The sequence below is a fragment of the Lampetra fluviatilis genome, unplaced genomic scaffold (assembly GCF_964198595.1).
Source record: "Lampetra fluviatilis unplaced genomic scaffold, kcLamFluv1.1 SCAFFOLD_593, whole genome shotgun sequence".
Classification (NCBI taxonomy): Eukaryota; Metazoa; Chordata; class Hyperoartia; order Petromyzontiformes; family Petromyzontidae; genus Lampetra; species Lampetra fluviatilis.
Window position 1 is genome coordinate 30,001 of NW_027621156.1, and position 19,740 is coordinate 49,740.

Consider the following 19,740-nt stretch of genomic DNA (forward strand, 5'->3'; position numbering starts at 1 on the left):
CCTACTGTGCCAACTTGCTGTGCTTTATCCACCCGGCGCTCCGCTCGTTGTTGTGAGCGTCGCTCCTCCACCCTCCGTTGTTGTTGGAGGGCGACTGCCTCCAGCTGTCCAGTAGCGTCCTTCACGAGCCTCCTCCACAGAGGCCGATCTTGACACCGCTGGTACCAGTCATCGGCAAGTCCACTCAGCTCCACGTCCTCCTGTACCACATCACTCCATCTCTTCTCTAGCCCGTGCCGCGCCCGTTTAGCCCCCTCGATCCGGCCGAACAAAAGCTGTTTAGGCATGCGGTGGCTGGGCATGCGGGCTACATGACCCAGCCAACGCAGCCTTGCCTGCCGGAGGAGCTCACTGATGGGACTTTGCCCAGATCTTTCAAGGACTTGTGAGCTCCTCACACAATCCAGCCTGGTTAAACCCAGGATGGATCGTAGGCAGGCCAGCCTAAATGTTTCCAACCGGCGAAGATGCTCCACTAGGGGGGTCCACGTTTCGCAAGCATAGAGAAGGGAGGGAATGACCGTGGCCGAGAAGACCTGAAGCTTCGTGCGGAGCGACAGACCAGGTAGCTTCCACACAGCGTTACGCAGCCGATGAAAAGATATTGCCGCTCGACTGATTCGGAGTGAGACCTCTGCTGATAAACTGGAGCCGGTCATGAGCACACTGCCCAGGTATGGGAAACTCTCTACTCTCTCCACAACTGCCCCATCACCGATTGGGAGTTGTGGGGGCGGAGTGCCCGATGGTACAAAATACCCAGGCAGGTGCTTAGTTTTGGTGGGGCTGATGGTAAGGCCCCACCTCTTAGTAGCACACTCCAGTCTCAGCAGCAGCGTCTCCAACTCCTCTTCTGAATGAGCAGCTATTACCAAATCATCGGCATACATAACGTGGTTGACCAATAGGGAGCCATCCCTTGATCGCACCCGGGCGTCGATCAGCCTCCCATTATATCTGTACCAAATGGTAATTCCCCCGGTACAGCTATTGAAGGCTTCACGAACTACGCAGTCGAAATAGATGTTAAATAATGTGGGAGCCAGAGGACATCCCTGTCGCACCCCAAGGTGTACAGGGAAAGGCTCCGACTCCCGGCCACGTAGTTTTACCCGGGCCCGCTCACCATCATGAAGGTCCTTAATGATCGTGAGCAGAGGGTCAGGGACTCCGAAAGCACGAAGAACAACCCAGAGCCCAGTCCTACTGATGGTATCATAGGCCTTGACCAGGTCAATAAAGCAGAGATGTAGGTCTTTTTGGAATTCCCTACACCTCTGCTGTAGCAGACGGACAGAAAATATGGCATCTGTGCAGGACCGCCCTTTCCTGAAACCACATTGGGGCTCCGCAAGCCTCTCCTCAGCATGCCTGGCAAGGCGATGTTGAATAATCCTTGCCAGGACCTTACACACTAACACACACACCCCACACCCCCCAGGCTCTGGGGCTCTCTCTGCGTGCCTCGTCTCGAGACACAGACTGACACACACTGACACACACTGACACACACACACTGACACACACATACACACACACTGGACACACAGACACACACACACTCACAGACACACACACACTGACACACACACACTCACAGACACACACACACTCACAGACACACACTGACACACACACACAGACACACTGGACACACTGACACACACACACTAACACACACACCAACACACACACACACCAACACACACACACACACTAACACACACACACACCAACACACACACCCCACACCCCCCAGGCTCTGGGGCTCTCTCTGCGTGCCTCGTCTCGAGACACAGACTGACACACACTGACACACACACTGACACACACACACTGACACACACGGACACACCAACACACACACCCCACACGCCCCAGGCTCTGGGGCTCTCTCTGCGTGCCTCGTCTCGAGAGAGCCCCGAAGCTCATCGTGGTCGCACCTTCCACGCCCTCAACTGTAAAGGCACAAAGACAAAGCTCCCCCGCGTAGCCTCGGCAGGCTGTAGGGGCAAGTGCTGTTAGTAGCAGCAGCGCCTATACACAGACAAAGATCCCCCGTGTAGCCTCTAGCAGGGCTGTAGGGGCAAGTGCTCTTAGTAGCAGCAGCGCCTATACACAGACAAAGGTCCCCCGTGTAGCCTCTAGCAGGGCTGTAGGGGCAAGTGCTGTTAGCGAGCAGCACCTATGAAGGCTACCGGCACTGTGGCACACGAGGGGGTGGGTGGCCAGCACCACGCCCGGCCGCCTTTGTCTCCCCAGTGCTAGCGATGTTCACAACACACAGCACCGCCACTATTTCTTTAGGCTGAGTCGACCTACGGGAGGCCCAGCACCGGTCCAAATAATCGTCCGTGAGCGGGAATCGAACTAAGGGGTCGCCGGGTTCGTAGCGCTAACCGCTGCCCCACCGCTCCCCACGCACATGATGTCACCACGGCGCTTGTGCCAGGCTAGGTGCACCTCGAGGCCACGTGAAGTGTCAAGGTCACGGGGCAGCCCCAGCAGGTGCCACGGGTCGACTGACTGAGATGACCGGTAGATGCACCAACAGCTGTACCCCCCCTACTGTGCCAGGCTAGGTGCAGGAGGTCACGGGGCAGACCCAGCAGGTGCCACGGGTCGGCTGACTGAGATGACCGGTAGATGCACCAACAGCTGTACCCCCCCTACTGTGCCAGGCTAGGTGCAGGAGGTCACGGGGCAGACCCAGCAGGTGCCACGGGTTGGCTGACTGAGATGACCGGTAGATGCACCAACAGCTGTACCCCCCCTACTGTGCCAGGCTAGGTGCAGGAGGTCACGGGGCAGACCCAGCAGGTGCCACGGGTCGGCTGACTGAGATGACCAGTAGATGCACCAACAGCTGTACCCCCCCTACTGTGCCAGGCTAGGTGCAGGAGGTCACGGGGCAGACCCAGCAGGTGCCACGGGTCGGCTGACTGAGATGACCGGTAGATGCACCACCAGCTGTACCCCCCCTACTGTACCAGGCTAGGTGCAGGAGGTCACGTGGCAGACCCAGCAGGTGCCACGGGTCGGCTGACTGAGATGACTGGTAGATGCACCACCAGCTGTAAGCCCTGCTGTGCCAGGCCATGTGCACCTTGAGGCAGTCACGTGAAGTGTCGAACGCCAGCTGGCAGGAGGTCACGTGGCAGACCCGGCAGATGCCACGGGTTGGTTGAGTGAGATGACCGGTAGATACACCACCTGTGCCTCCTACTGTGCCAACTTGCTGTGCTTTAGCCACCCGGCGCTCCGCTCGTTGTTGTGAGCGTCGCTCCTCCGCCCTCCGTTGTTGTTGGAGGGCGACTGCCTCCAACTGCCCAGTAGCGTCCTTCACGAGCCTCCTTAACAGAGGCAGATCTTGACACCGCTGGTACCAGTCATCGGCAAGTCCACTCAGCTCCACGTCCTCCCGAATCACATCGCTCCATCTCTTCTTCAGCCCGTGCCGCGCCCGTTTAGCCCCCTCGATCCGGCCGAACAAAAGCTGTTTAGGCATGCGGTGGCTGGGCATGCGGGCTACATGACCCAGCCAACGCAGCCTTGCCTGCCGGAGGAGCTCACCAATCGGACTGTGTGCAGATATTTCAAGAATTTTGTGAGCTTCTCACAAATTCCTGACCTGGTCGAACCCAGGATGAATCGCAGGCAGGGCCAGTCTTGAGTGTTTCTAACCGGCGAAAATGCTCCATTAGGGGGGTCCACGTTTCGCAAGCGTAGAGAAGGGAGGGAATGACCGTGGCCGAGAAGACCCGAAGCTTCGTGCGGAGCGACAGACCAGGCAGCTTCCACACTGCAGCGTTACGCAGCCGATGAAAAGATATTGCCGCTCGACTGATTCGGAGTGAGACCTCTGCTGGCAAACCGGAGCCGGTCATGAGCACACTGCCCAGGTATGGGAAACTCTCCACTCTCTCCACAACTGCCCCATCACCAATGGGGAGTTGTGGGGGTGGAGTGTCCGATGGTACAAAATACCCAGGCAGGTGCTTCGTTTTGGTGGGGCTGATGGTAAGGCCCCACCTCTTAGTGGCACGCTCCAGTCTCAGCAGCAGCGTCTCCAACTCCTCCTCTGAATGAGCAGCTATTATCAAATCATCGGCATACATAACGTGGTTGACCAATAGGGAGCCATCCCTTGATCGCACCCGGGCATCGATCAGCCTCCCATTGTATCTGTACCAGATGGAGATTCCATCAAAGGCTTTAAGAACTACGTGGTCGAAAAAGATGTTAAGTAATGTGGGAGCCAGAGGACATCCCTGTCACACCCCAAGGTGCACAGGGAATGGCTCCGACTCCCGGCCACGTAGTTTTACCCGGGGCCCGCTCACCATCATGAAGGTCCTTAATGATCGTGAGCAGAGGGTCAGGGACTCCGAAAGCACGAAGAACAACCCAGAGCCCAGGCCTACTGATGGTATCATAGTGCCTGGCCCAGGTCAATAAAGCAGAGATGTAGTTCTTGTTGGAATTCCCTACACCTCTGCTGTAGCAAAATATGGCATCTGTGCAGGACCGCCCTTTCCTCAAAACCGCATTGGGGCTCCGCAAGCCTCTCCTCACCGTGCCTGACAAGGCGATGTTGAATCATCCCTTGCCACCAGGACCCAGCCAAACGCCCCCTTTAATTGTTCATATGAGGGCATCTTTCCAACCCTGTGGTCCAGACAGTTGATGATGATGTCACGTGGGAGGGCAGTCTACACACAGACGCCCTAACAACGTCACTCGGGTAGCCTGTTCCCGTGGGGTGCCTGAGATCGGATTATCGATCATCCCCACCCCTCCCCCCCCCCAAACGATTTTGATAGGATTCTGTGGTTCTTTCGCTAAAGTGACTTATGAAGAGAAAATAATAAATTAAATACTAGCAATTGAAAGCTTTCGTGACTGCAGGGATTCATCTTCTTGGTTCTTTCGGTAAAGTCACGTAGAATGGAAGTAATAAAAATAAAACATAATACAATAATTCTCACGACGTTTCGGCCACAACGCAAGCAGCCGTCCTCAGAAGAAGAACAGGTCTGTCGAGAAGACAGATATTTTATTGTTTTATTTGTATTATTTTATTATTTCCATTCTACGTGACTTTACCGAAAGAACCAAGAAGATGATTGTGATAGTACTCTGTGGTTCTTTCGCTAAAGTGACTTATAAAGAGAAAATAATAAATTAAATACTAGCAATTGAAAGCTTTCGTGACTGCAGCAGGGATTCATCTTCTTGGTTCTTTCGGTAAAGTCACGTAGAAGGGAAGTAATAAAATAATAAAAATAAAACATTATAAAATACAATTCTCACGACGTTTCGGCCACAACGCAAGCAGCCGTCCTCAGGTGAAAACCAGGTCTGTCGAGACGACAGCGTCTGAATGAAACAGCACCATGCTTGGAGCATGTATATAATCTGGGTTGGAAGGGGGGAAGAAAGGGGGCGCCTTGACTAAATAATTTGCATATCAAGAGGAATTTAGCATATTTATGGGAAATGCAGATATGGGATTAGTACTACTTATGCCCGTGCATTATGCAGGATTAGCAGCATCAAAGGGAGGGTAGGGGTAGCACTAATAAAGGGAAGGAGTGTTATTTTTATTAATGTATTACTTCCCTTCTACGTGACTTCACCGAAAGAACCAAGCAGATGAATGCTAGCACACGACGTTTCGATCGCAACACGTCGGCAGGTATAAATGAAATAGAAACACAAATCTAGTGAACTTAGAAATGTAATGTAATGCAAGGGAGAGTCGGATAACATAACAGTCAACACCCTATACCTGGTTGATTGCGTTCTTCCTGAGAATCAAACACAGAACCAGAGACATGTAGGTTTCTCTGTCTGCCTATGTACGTGTCTCTCTCCGTGCATCTCTGTGAAATCTGTCTCTGCTTATGTGTCTGTCCATTTGTCTCTGATTCTGTGTTCACCAATGTTTTTGTGCATTCGCCTTGCTCATGATGCCATCATCATCACCATCGCCACCACCACCTTCACCATCACCAGAATCACCACCACCACCTTGATCATCACTACCACCAACACCACCATCACCACCACCTTCATCACCATCACCATCACCACCACCTTTACCACCGCCACCACCTTCACCATCACCAGAATCACCACCACCACCTTGATCATCACTACCACCAACACCACCATCACCACCACCTTCATCACCATCACCACCACCATCACCACCACCTTTACCACCGCCACCACCTTCACCATCACCACCACCATCACCACCACCATCACCACCACATTTACCACCACCACCGCCACCTTCACCATCACCCCGGCCACCACCTTCACCATCACCACCACCACCTTTACCACCATCACCACCGCCACCACCATCACCACCTTCATGACCAACACCACCATCATCACCACCAGCACCACCACCATCATCACCATCATCATCACCACCACCATCACCACCACCACCGCCATCTCTACCATCAACTCTATCACCACCACCACCACCAACACCTTATCCACCATCACGATCGCTGTTCATGTTGTTAACTTCATTTCATTGGCTTTTGTCTCCCCGTGTCTCCGCGTGTCTCCCTCCTCCCCGTGTCTCCACGTGTCTCCCCCTTCCCCGTGTCTCCCCGTGTCTCCCCACTTCTCCCCGTGTCTCCCTCCCCCCCGTGTCTCCCGTGTCTCCCCCCGTCTCCCCGCGTCTCCCTCAACCCCGTGTCTCCCGTGTCTCCCCGCGTCCCCCCGCATCTCCCCGCGTCCCCCCGTGTCTCCCCGTGTCTCCCTCCCCCCCGTGTCTCCCGTGTCTCCCCGCGTCCCCCCGCATCTCCCCGCGTCTCCCCGCATCTCCCCGCGTCTCCCCGTGTCTCCCTTTCCCCCACCGTGTCTCCCTCCTCCCCGTCCCTCCCCGTCCCTCCCCGTGTCTCCCCCCCCCCCGTGTCTCCCTCCTCCCCGTGTCTCCCCGTCTCTCCCCGTGTCTCCCCCCCCCCGTGTCTCCCCCCCCCCCGTGTCTCCCTCCTCCCCGTGTCTCCCCGTCTCTCCCCGTGTCTCCCCCCCCCGCGTCCCCCCGCATCTCCCCGCGTCTCCCCGTGTCCCCCTCCTCCCCGTGTCTCCCTCCTCGCCGTGTCTCCCTCCTCCCGCGTGTCTCCCCACGTGTCTCCCCGCGTCTCCTCCCGTGTCTCCCCGTGTCTCCCCCCCCCCCCGTGTCTCCCCGCGTCTCCCCGTGTCTCCCCCCCCCCCCCCCGTGTCTCCCTCCTCCCCGTCCCTCCCCGTCTCTCCCCGTGTCTCCTCCCCCCCCCCGTGTCTCCCCCCCCCCCCCCCCGTGTCTCCCCGTGTCTCCCCGCGTCTCCCCGTGTCTCCCCCCCCCCCCCGTGTCTCCCTCCTCCCCGTCCCTCCCCGTCTCTCCCCGTGTCTCCTCCCCCCCCCCCCCCGTGTCTCCCCGTGTCTCCCCGCGTCTCCCCGTGTCTCCCCCCCCCCCACCGTGTCTCCCCCCCCCCCCCCCCACCGTGTCTCCCTCCTCCCCGTCCCTCCCCGTGTCTCCCCGTGTCCCCCCCCCCCCCCCCACCGTGTCTCCCTCCTCCCCGTCCCTCCCCGTGTCTCCCCCCCCCCCCCCCCCCGCGTGTCTCCCCGTGTCTCCAGGTGTCTCGTCCGCGCTCCGTCACCGACTCTCAGTGGGGGGTTGCCGTGGGCTACGCGGCGGGGGGAGCAGCCTCCACGTTGGGGGGGGGGCGCCGCTCGGCCCCGCCCCCCGGGCCCCCCAGGACACGCCCCTCAAGTCTCCACGTGTCTCCGGGCCCCCCAGTCCAGAGACTCGACGTGTCTCCGCTCGAACTGAGCCCCCCGCCGCGGTGAGACGAACGTTTGTCTCTGTGTGTCTTTGTGTGTCTCCGTGTGTCTCTGTGTGTCTCTGTGTGTGTCTCTGTGTGTCTGTGTGTGTCTGTGTGTCTCTCCGTGTGTCTCCGCCTGTGTCTGTGTGTGTCCCTGTGTGTCTCTGTGTGTCTCTGTGTGTATCTGTGTGTCTCTGTGTGTCTCTGTGTGTGTCTCTGTGTCTGTGTGTGTGTCTGTGTGTGTCTCTGTGTGTCTGTGCGTGTCTGTGTGTCTCTCCGTGTGTCTCCGCCTGTGTCTGTGTGTGTCCCTGTGTGTCTCTGTGTGTCTGTGTGTGTCTCTGTGTGTCTCTGTGTGTCTCTGTGTGTGTCTCTGTGGTTGTGTGTGTGTCTGTGTGTGTCTCTGTGTGTCTCTCCGTGTGTCTCCGCCTGTGTCTGTGTGTGTCCCTGTGTGTCCCTGTGTGTCTCTGTGTGTCTCTGTGTGTATCTGTGTGTCTCTGTGTGTGTCTGTGTGTCTGTGTGTCTCTGTGTGTCTCTGGCATGTCTCTGTGTCTCTCTGTGTGTCTCTGTGTGTCTCTGTGTCTCTGTGTGTCTCCGTGTGTCTGTGTCTCTGTGTGTCTCTGTGTGTCTGTGTGTGTCTCTGTGTCTCTCCGTGTGTCTCCGCCTGTGTCTGTGTGTGTCTCCGTGTGTCTCCACGTGTCCCCGGGACCCCCAGTCCAGAGACTCGATGTGTCTCCGCTGGAACTGAGTCCCCCGCCACGGTGAGATGCGCACGTGTCTCTGTGTGTGTCTCTGACGTGTGTCTGTGTGTCTGTGTGTTGGTGTGTGTCTCTGTGGGTCTCTGTGTGTCTGTGTGTGTCTCTGTGTGTCTCTGTGTGTTTATGCATGTCTCTGTGTGTCTCTGTGTGTCTCTCTGTGTCTCCGTGTGTCTCTGTGTGTCTCCGTGTGTGTCTGTGTGTGTCTGTGTGTGTCTGTGTCTCCGTGTGTCTCTGTGGGTCTCTGTGTGGTTCCGTGTGTCTCTGTGTGTCTCTGTGTGTGTCTGTGTCTCCGTGTGTCTCTGTGGGTCTCTGTGTGGGTCCGTGTGTCTCTGTGTGTCTCTGTGTGTGTCTGTGTCTCCGTGTGTCTCTGTGGGTCTCTGTGTGGTTCCGTGTGTCTCTGTGTGTCTCTGTGTGTGTCTGTATCTCCGTGTATCTCTGTGGGTCTCTGTGTGGTTCCGTGTGTCTCTGTGTGTGTCTGTGTGTGTCTGTGTCTCCGTGTGTCTCTGTGTGTCTCCGTGTGTCTCCGTGTGTCTCTGTGTGTCTCTGTGTGTGTCTGTGTCTCCGTGTGTCTCTGTGGGTCTCTGTGTGGTTCCGTGTGTCTCTGTGTGTCTCTGTGTCTCTGTGTGTGTCTCTCCGTGTCTCTGTGTGTCTCTGTGTGTCTCTGTGTGTCTCCATGTGTCTCCGTGTGTCTCTGTGTGTCTCCGTGTGTCTCTGTGTGTCTCTGTGTGTCTCCGTGTGTCTCTGTGGGTCTCTGTGTGTCTCCGTGTGTCTCTGTGTGTCTCTGTGTGTCTCTGTGTGTCTCCGTGTGTCTCTGTGTGTCTCCGTGTGTCTCTGTGTGTCTCCGTGTGTCTCCGTGTGTCTCTGTGTGTCTCTGTGTGTCTCCGTGTGTCTCTGCGTGTCTCTGTGTGTCTCTGTGTGTCTCCATGTGTCTCTGCGTGTCTCTGTGGGTCTCTGTGTGTCTCTGTGTGTCTCTGTGTGTCTCCGTGTGTCTCTGCGTGTCTCCGTGTGTCTCTGTGTGTCTCTGTGTGTCTCTGCGTGTCTCTGCGTGTCTCTGTGTGTCTCCGTGTCTCTGTGTGTCTCCGTGTGTCTCCGTGTGTGTCTGTTTGTCTCTGCGTGTCTCTGTGTGTCTCTGTGCGTCTCTGTGTGTCCCTGCGTGTCTCTGTGGGTCTCTGTGTGTCTCCGTGTGTCTCTGTGTGTCTCTGTGTGTCTCCCTGTCTCTGTGTGTCTCTGTGTGTCTCCGTGTCTCTGTGTGTCTCCGTGTGTCTCTGTGTGTCTCTGTGTGTCTCTGTGTGTCTCCGTGTGTCTCTGTGTGTCTCTGTGTGTCTCCGTGTCTCTGTGTGTCTCCGTGTGTCTCCGTGTGTGTCTGTTTGTCTCTGCGTGTCTCTGTGTGTCTCTGCGTGTCTCTGTGTGTCTCTGTGTGTCCCTGTGTGTCTCTGTGTGTCTCTGTTTGTCTCTGCGTGTCTCTGTGTGTCTCTGCGTGTCTCTGTGTGTCTCTGTGTGTCCCTGCGTGTCTCTGTGTGTCTCCCTGTCTCTGTGTGTCTCTGTGTGTCTCTGTGTGTCTCCGTGTGTCTCTGTGTGTCTCTGTGTGTCTCCGTGTCTCTGTGTGTCTCTGTGTGTATCTGTGTGTCTCTGTGTGTCTCTGTGTGTCTCCGTGTGTCTCCGTGTGTCTCCGTGTCTCTGTGTGTCTCTGTGTGTCTCCGTGTGTCTCTGTGTGTCTCTGTGTGTCTCTGTGTGTCTCCGTGTGTCTCTGTGTGTCTCTGTGTGTCTCCGTGTCTCTGTGTGTCTCCGTGTGTCTCCGTGTGTGTCTGTTTGTCTCTGCGTGTCTCTGTGTGTCTCTGCGTGTCTCTGTGTGTCTCTGTGTGTCCCTGTGTGTCTCTGTGTGTCTCTGTTTGTCTCTGCGTGTCTCTGTGTGTCTCTGCGTGTCTCTGTGTGTCTCTGTGTGTCCCTGCGTGTCTCTGTGTGTGTCTGTGTCTCAGTGTGTCTCAGTGTGTCTCTGTGTGTGTCTCTGGCGTGTCTCTGTGTCTCTGTGTGTCTCTGTGTGTCCCTGCGTGTCTATGTGTGTGTCTCTGGCGTGTGTCTCTGTGTGTCTCTGGCGTGTGTCTGTGTCTCTGTGTGTCTCTGTGTGTGTCTCTGGCGTGTCTGTGTGTGTCTCTGTGCATGTCTCTGTGTGTCTCTGGCGTGTCTCTGTTTCTCCGTGTCTCTCTGTGTGTCTCCGTGTCTCTGGCGTGTGTCTCCGTGTCTCTGTGTGTTTCCGTGTGTCTGTGTGTGTCTCTGCGTGTCTCCGTGTGTCTCCGCGTATCTCCGCGTGTCTTTGGCGTGTGTCTCTGTGTGTCTCCGTGTGTCTCTGTGTGTCTATAATATTGTAGTGTATAGTGGTGCAGTGTATAGTAGTTTATAATGTAGTGTATAGTGGTGTAGTGCAGAGTGTAGGGTATAGTGGTGTGTAGTGCTGTAGTATATAGTGTAGTGTATAGTGTAGTGTATAGTAGTGTAGTGTATAGTGTAGTGTATAGTGTAGTAGTGTATAGTGTAGTGTATAGTAGTGTAGTGTATAGTGTAGTGTATAGTGTAGTGTATAGTGTAGTGTATAGTGTAGTGTATAGTGTAGTGTGTAGTGTAGTGTATAGTGTAGTGAATAGTGTAGTGTATAGTGTAGTGTATAGTGTAGTGTATAGTGTAGTGTATAGTGTAGTGTATAGTAGTTTATAGTGGTGTAGTGTATAGTAGTGTAATGTATAGTGTAGTGTATAGTGTAGTGTATAGTGTAGTGTATAGTAGTGTAGTGTATAGTAGTGTAGTGTATAGTGTATAGTAGTGTAGTGTATAGTGTAGTGTATAGTAGTGTAGTGTATAGTGTAGTGTATAGTAGTGTAGTGTATAGTGTAGTGTATAGTAGTGTAGTGTATAGTGTAGTGTATAGTGTAGTAGTGTATAGTGTAGTGTATAGTGTAGTGTATAGTGTAGTGTATAGTGTAGTGTATAGTAGTGTAGTGTATAGTGTAGTGTATAGTGTAGTGCATAGTGTAGTGTATAGTGTAGTGTATAGTGTAGTGTAGTGTATAGTGTAGTGTATAGTGTAGTGTAGTGTATAGTGTAGTGTATAGTGTAGTGTATAGTGGTATAGTGTAGTGTATAGTGTATAGTGTAGTGTATAGTGTAGTGTATAGTGTAGTGTATAGTGTAGTGTATAGTGGTATAGTGTAGTGTAGTAGTGTATAGTGTAGTGTATAGTGTAGTGTATAGTGTAGTGTATAGTAGTGTAGTGTATAGTGTAGTGTATAGTAGTGTAGTGTATAGTGTAGTGTATAGTGTAGTGTATAGTAGTGTAGTGTATAGTATAGTGTATAGTAGTGTAGTGTATAGTGTAGTGTATAGTGTAGTGTATAGTGTAGTGTATAGTAGTGTAGTGTATAGTGTAGTGTATAGTAGTGTAGTGTATAGTGTAGTGTATAGTATAGTGTATAGTGTAGTGTATAGTGTAGTGTATAGTATATAGTGCAGTGTATAGTCGTGCGTGTAGCGTGTTAATGCTGCACATGATGCGCTGACAGTCTTTAGCGCATTCGTCATATCCACTACACCCTCCCCCCCCCCCCAGGCTTTACATTCAGCGCACTTCAATGCGCGACAGCTCCGGGCACGGCACACTCAGCCACAGCAGCAGCTTCAACAACTCCGCCACCACCGCCACCACCACCGCATCCTCCGCAGCCTCCAGCGGGGCCTACGCCAACAACAACCACCACCACCACCACCACCACCACCACGGACACCACCACCACCACGGTGGTGCCGGTGGTGGTGGCGTGGTCACCACGCTGGGCCGACAAGCAACTCTGGGTCACGGCGGATACTGCACTCTGTGCGGCATCGGTGGTGGCGGTGGTGGCGGTGGTGGCGGTGGTGGCGGTGGTGGTGGTGGTGGCGTCTTTGCAGGTGGCTTTGGATCTGCCGTCGTTGCTCCCGCTGGCGGTGATGGAGGGGGCGGTGGTGGCCAGGGTGGATCATGGATCTACGAGGATGATGATTCTGCTGCTGCTGCTGCTGCTGGTGGTGGTGGTGGCGCCGGTGGTGGTGCCGGTGGTGGTGGTGGTGCTATTGTCCAGGAGATCGTTCAGGTGGATGCTGCTCGCCCATTGGACGCGGCCGTGATGGAGGTTCGGAAGAGCGAGGTGAGGTGGTGGCGATGGTGGTGATGGTGGTGATGGTGGTGGTGGTGATGGAGGTGGTGGTGATGGTGGTGGTGATGATGGAGGTGGTGGTGATGGTGGTGATGGTGATGGTGGTGATGGTGGTGGTGATGGAGGTGGTGGTGATGGAGGTGGTGGTGATGGTGGTGGTGGTGATGGTGGTGATGGTGGTGGTGGTGATGGAGGTGGTGGTGATGGAGGAGGTGGTGATGGTGGTGATGGTGGAGGTGGTGATGGTGGTGGTGGCGATGGAGGAGGTGGTGATGGTGGAGGTGGTGATGGAGGTGGTGATGATGGTGGTGGTGGTGGTGGTGGTGGTGGTGATGGTGGTGGTGGTGGTGATGGAGGTGGTGGCGATGGTGGTGATGGAGGTGGTGGTGATGGAGGTGGTGGTGATGGTGGTGGTGATGATGGAGGTGGTGGTGATGGTGGTGGTGGTGATGGAGGTGGTGGTGATGGAGGAGGTGGTGATGGTGGTGATGGTGGAGGTGGTGATGGAGGAGGTGGTGATGGTGGAGGTGGTGATGGAGGTGGTGATGATGGTGGTGGTGGTGATGGTGATGGTGGTGATGGAGGTGGTGGTGATGGTGGTGGTGATGATGGAGGTGGTGGTGATGGTGGTGGTGATGGTGGTGATGGTGGTGGTGATGGAGGTGGTGGTGATGGAGGTGGTGGTGATGGTGGTGATGGTGGTGGTGATGGTGGTGGTGATGATGGAGGTGGTGGTGATGGTGGTGGTGATGGTGGTGATGGTGGTGGTGATGGAGGTGGTGGTGATGGAGGTGGTGGTGATGGTGGTGGTGATGATGGAGGTGGTGGTGATGGTGGTGATGGTGGTGGTGGTGATGGAGGTGGTGGTGATGGAGGTGGCGGTGATGGAGGTGGTGGTGATGGAGGTGGTGGTGATGGTGGTGATGGTGGAGGTGGTGATGGTGGTGATGGTGGAGGTGGTGATGGTGGAGGTGGTGATGGAGGAGGTGGTGATGGTGGAGGTGGTGATGGAGGTGGTGATGATGGTGGTGGTGGTGATGGAGGTGGTGGTGATGGAGGTGGTGGTGATGGAGGTGGTGGTGATGGAGGTGGTGGTGATGGTGGTGGTGGTGATGGAGGTGGTGGTGGTGGTGGTGGTGATGGAGGTTGTCGTGATGGTGGAGGTGGTGGTGATGGAGGTGGTAGTGGTGATTGTGGAGGTGGTGGTGGTAGTGATGGAAGTGGTGATGGTGGTGATGGTGGTGATGGTGGTGATGGTGGTGATGGAGGTGGTGATGGTCGTGGTGATGGTGGTGATGGAGGTGGTAGTGGTGATTGTGGAGGTGGTGATGGAGGTGGTGGTGATGGTGGAGATGGAGGTGTTGGTGGTGGTGGTGGTTATTGTGGAGGTGGTGATGGAGGTGGTGGTGGCGGTGGAGGTGGTGGTGGTGATGGTGGAGGTGGTGATGGTGGTAGTGATCATATTGATGCTGCTGATGCTGCTGCTGCTGCTGATGCTGCTGCTGATGCTGCTGCTGATGATGATGTTGATGACAATGATGCTGCTGATGCTGCTGATGATGCTGATGATGATGTTGATTATACTGGTAGGAACGAAGTGGACCAGACCACCAATAGATTATATCGTCCGACCGTTTGTCCGTCCGTCCGTCCGTCCGCGTCCGTTTGTCCGTCCGTCCGACAAGATGGCCGCCCGCTCCCCCTGCGCGCGTGCGTGTGTGTGCGTGTGTGTTTGCGTGCGTGCGTGCGTGTGTATGCGCGTGTGTGTGTGCGTGTGTGTTTGCGTGCGTGCGTGCGTGTGTATGCGCGTGTGTGTGTGCGTGTGTGTTTGCGTGCGTGCGTGCGTGTGTATGCGCGTGTGTGTGTGCGTGTGTGTTTGCGTGCGTGCGTGCGTGTGTATGCGCGTGTGTGTGTGCGTGTGTGTTTGCGTGCGTGCGTGCGTGTGTATGCGCGTGTGTGTGTGCGTGTGTGTTTGCGTGCGTGCGTGCGTGTGTATGCGCGTGTGTGTGTGCGTGTGTGTTTGCGTGCGTGCGTGCGTGTGTATGCGCGTGTGTGTGTGCGTGTGTGTTTGCGTGCGTGCGTGTGTGTGCGTGTGTATGCGCGTGTGTGTGCGTGTGTGTTTGCGTGCGTGCGTGCGTGCGTGTGTATGCGCGTGTGTGTGTGCGTGTGTGTTTGCGTGCGTGCGTGTGTGTGCGTGTGTATGCGCGTGTGTGTGCGTGTCTGTGTGTGCGTGCGTGTGTGTATATGTGTGACTGCGTGCGTGTGTGTATGTGTGTGCGTGTGTGCGTGCGGTGTGTGTGCGTGTGTACGTGTATGTGCGTGTGTGCGCGCACGTGTGTGTGCGGTCGATTTCCCTGTACCGGTATTAGTATTATTCCTACCAGCCCACCCCGCAGGGTCCTGTTTATGATGCTGCTGCTGCTGATGATGATGATGTTGATGATAATGATGCTGCTGCTGATGATGCTGATTATGATGATAATGATGCTGCTGCTGATGATGCTGATTATGATGATAATGATGCTGCTGATGATGATGATGATGCTGATGATGATGATGATGTTGATGATAATGATGCTGCTGATGATGCTGATTATGATGATAATGATGCTGCTGCTGCTGCTGATGATGATGCTGATGATGATGATGGTGACGATAATGATGCTGCTGCTGATGATGATGATGATGCTGATGATGATGATGATATTGATGATAATGATGATGCTGCTGCTGATGATGCTGATGATGAAGATGTTGATGATAATGATGATGATACTGCTGCTGCTGATGATGATGATGTTGCTGCTAATGTCACAGATGCAGGAGATTAGCGTGGATACCTCTCAGAGTTCTCGCGTGGTGACCACGAGTTCAGTCAAGGGAGCTAATATGAATGGATTCAGGTACAGACACCTACACACTCACCTACACACTCACCTACACACTCACCTACACACTCACCTGTACACTCACTCACCTGTACACTCACCTACACACTCACCTGTACACTCACTCACCTGTACACTCACTCACCTGTGCGCCCGCAGGCGCGCCTCGGTGGAGGCGAAAGAGATGACGCTGGAGGGAGCCATCACCTACACACTCACCTGTACACTCACCTGTACACTCACCTACACACTCACCTGTACACTCACCTGTACACTCACCTGTACACTCACCTACACAATCACCTGTACACTCACCTGTACACTCACCTACACACTCACCTGTACACTCACCTGTACACTCACCTGTACACTCACCTACACACTCACCTGTACACTCACCTACACACTCACCTACACACTCACCTACACACTCACCTGTACACTCACCTGTACACTCACCTGTACACTCACCTGTACACTCACCTACACACTCACCTGTACACTCACCTGTACACTCACCTACACACTCACCTGTACACTCACCTACACACTCACCTGTACACTCACCTGTACACTCACCTGTACACTCACCTACACACTCACCTGTACACTCACCTGTACACTCACCTACACACTCACCTACACACTCACCTACACACTCACCTGTACACTCACTCACCTGTACACTCACTCACCTGTACACTCACCTGTACACTCACCTGTCCACTCACCTCTACAGACACCTGTCCGCTCGCTCACCTACACACTCACCTGTACATTCACCTGTACACTCACTCACCTGCACACTCACTCACCTGTACACTGACTTGCACACTCACCTACACACTCACCTACACACTCACCTGTACACTCACCTGTACACTCACCTGTCCACTCACCTACACACTTACCTGTCCACTCACCTACACACTCACCTGTCCACTCACCTGCACACTCACCTGTCCGCTCACTCACCTGTACATTCACCTGCACACTCACCTGTCCGCTCACTCACCTGTACACTCACCTACACGCTCACCCACACACTCACCTACACACTCACCTACACACTCACCTATACACTCACCTGTACACTCACCTGTACACTCACCTGTACACTCACCTGCACGCTCACTCACCTGTGCGCCCACAGGCGCGCCTCGGTGGAGGCGAAGGAGATGACGCTGGAGCGAGCCATCACCTACACACTCACCTGTACACTCACCTGTACACTCACCTGTACACTCACCTGTACACTCACCTGCACACTCACCTGCACACTCACTCACCTGTACACTCACCTACACACTCACCTGCACACTCACCTGTACACTCACCTGTACACTCACCTGTACACTCACCTGTACACTCACCTGTACACTCACCTACACACTCACCTGTACACTCACCTACACACTCACCTGTACACTCACCTACACACTCACCTACACACTCACCTGTACACTCACCTACACACTCACCTGTACACTCACCTACACACTCACCTGTACACTCACCTACACACTCACCTACACACTCACCTGTACACTCACCTGTACACTCACCTGTCCACTCACCTACACACTCACCTACACACTCACCTACACACTCACCTGCACACTCACCTATCCGCTCACTCACCTGTACACTCACCTGTACACTCACTCACCTGTACACTCACCTGTGCGCCCACAGGCGCGCCTCTGTGGATGCGAAGGAGATGACGCTGGAGCGAGCCATCGAGATGGTGGCTCAACGTCAGAATCTGGCAATGGCCACGGCGTACATCCAACACCACGCCTACCAGAACCAGGCAAACAAGGACACGGTGAGGGAGACACTGGGAGACACGGGGAGACACGGGGAGGAGGGAGACATGGGGAGACGCGGGGAGACACGAGGGGGAGACACGGGGAGACACGGGGGGGAGACACGGGGGAGACACGTGGAGACACGTACATCCAGCACCACGCCTACCAGAACCAGGCCAACAAGGATACGGTGAGGGAGACACTGGGAGACACGAGGAGACACGGGGAGGAGGGAGACATGGGGAGACGCGGGGAGACACGAGGGGGAGACACGGGGAGACACGTACATCCAGCACCACGCCTACCAGAACCAGGCAAACAAGGACACGGTGAGGGAGACACTGGGAGACACGGGGAGACACGGGGAGGAGGGAGACATGGGGAGACGCGGGGAGACACGAGGGGGAGACACGGGGAGACACGGGGGGGAGACACGGGGAGACACGTGGAGACACGTACATCCAGCACCACGCGTACCAGAACCAGGCCAACAAGGACACGGTGAGGGAGACACTGGGAGACACGAGGAGACACGGGGAGGAGGGAGACATGGGGAGACGCGGGGAGACACGAGGGGGAGACACGGGGAGACACGTACATCCAGCACCACGCCTACCAGAACCAGGCAAACAAGGACACGGTGAGGGAGACACTGGGAGACACGGGGAGACACGGGGAGGAGGGAGACATGGGGAGACGCGGGGAGACACGAGGGGGAGACACGGGGAGACACGGGGGGACACGTACATCCAGCACCACGCGTACCAGAACCAGGCCAACAAGGACACGGTGAGGGAGACACTGGGAGACACGGGGAGACACGGGGAGACACGTACATCCAGCACCACGCCTACCAGAACCAGGCCAACAAGGATACGGTGAGGGAGACACGGAGAAACGCGGGGAGACACGGGGAGATGCGGAGAGACGCGGGGAGATGCGGGGAGACACGGGGAGACACGGGGGGGGAGACACGGGGAGACACGGGGGGGAGACGCGGGGAGACACGGGGGAGGAGACACGGGGGAACACGGGGAGACACAGGGAGACACGTACATCCAGCACCACGCGTACCAGAACCAGGCCAACAAGGACACGGTGAGGGAGACACGGGGAGACGCGGGGAAATGCGGAGAGACGCGGGGAGATGCGGGGAGACACGGGGAGACACGGGGGGGGGGGGGGGGGGAGACACGGATTCTTGTCAGCTTGTTTGACGAATAGATGAGTCGATGTCTCCCCGTATCTCCCCGTGTCTCTCTCCTCCTCCCCTCGTGTTCCATACACCGCCACCGTCACCACAACCATCATCACCGTCACCACCATCACCACCACCGCCACCACCACCACCACCACCATCACCGCCACCGTCACCACAACCATCATCACCGTCACCACCATCACCACCACCGCCACCACCACCACCACCATCACCGCCACCGTCACCACAACCATCATCACCGTCACCATCATCACCACCACCGCCACCACCATCATCATCACCTTCACCACCACCATCACCGCCACCGTCACCACAACCATCATCACCGTCACCACCATCACCACCACCGCCACCACCACCACCACCACCTTCACCACCACCATCACCGCCACCGTCACCACAACCATCATCACCGTCACCACCATCACCACCACCGCCACCACCACCACCACCACCTTCACCACCACCATCACCGCCACCGTCACCACAACCATCATCACCGTCACCACCATCACCACCACCGCCACCACCACCACCACCACCTTCACCACCACCGCCACCGTCACCACAACCATCATCACCGTCACCACCATCACCACCACCGCCACCACCACCACCACCTTCACCACCACCATCACCGCCACCGTCACCACAACCATCATCACCGTCACCACCATCACCACCACCGCCACCACCACCACCACCACCTTCACCACCACCGCCACCGTCACCACAACCATCATCACCGTCACCACCATCACCACCACCGCCACCACCACCACCACCACCTTCACCACCACCACCACCGCCACCGTCACCACAACCATCATCACCCCCCCCCACCACCCCCAACCCCCCCCACCACCCACCCCCCTCCCACCCCCACCCCCTCCCCCCCACCACCACCACAGGTCTACCAGCTCTCCGGCATCCGCCACCTGGTCCGCCTGCTGGAAGACTCCTCCGCCTCGTCCACCAGCACGTCGTCCACCTCCTCGTCCACCCCGTGGGGCGACAACGACGAGGTCCGCAGCGGGGCGTGCGGCGCGTTGCG

The 19,740-nt window shown here is 55.9% G+C and overlaps 2 long non-coding RNA genes across 2 annotated transcripts in view; both read left to right on the plus strand.

Annotated features, from left to right (window-relative positions):
• The window catches only part of LOC144954866 (uncharacterized), a 25,460-nt gene extending 13,118 nt beyond the window's left edge, over positions 1–12,342 (plus strand). The window contains exons 3-4 of the long non-coding RNA XR_013641407.1: positions 7,642–7,850; positions 12,183–12,342. This is a non-coding gene — a long non-coding RNA (uncharacterized LOC144954866). The remainder of the gene's footprint in view (positions 1–7,641; positions 7,851–12,182) is intronic.
• A 313-nt stretch (positions 12,343–12,655) lies between these two features.
• LOC144954867 (uncharacterized) lies at positions 12,656–17,472 on the plus strand. The gene is made up of 3 exons (XR_013641408.1): positions 12,656–12,756; positions 15,583–15,668; positions 17,349–17,472. It is a non-coding gene; the product is annotated as an uncharacterized LOC144954867 (long non-coding RNA).
• The last annotated feature ends 2,268 nt before the right edge of the window (positions 17,473–19,740 follow it).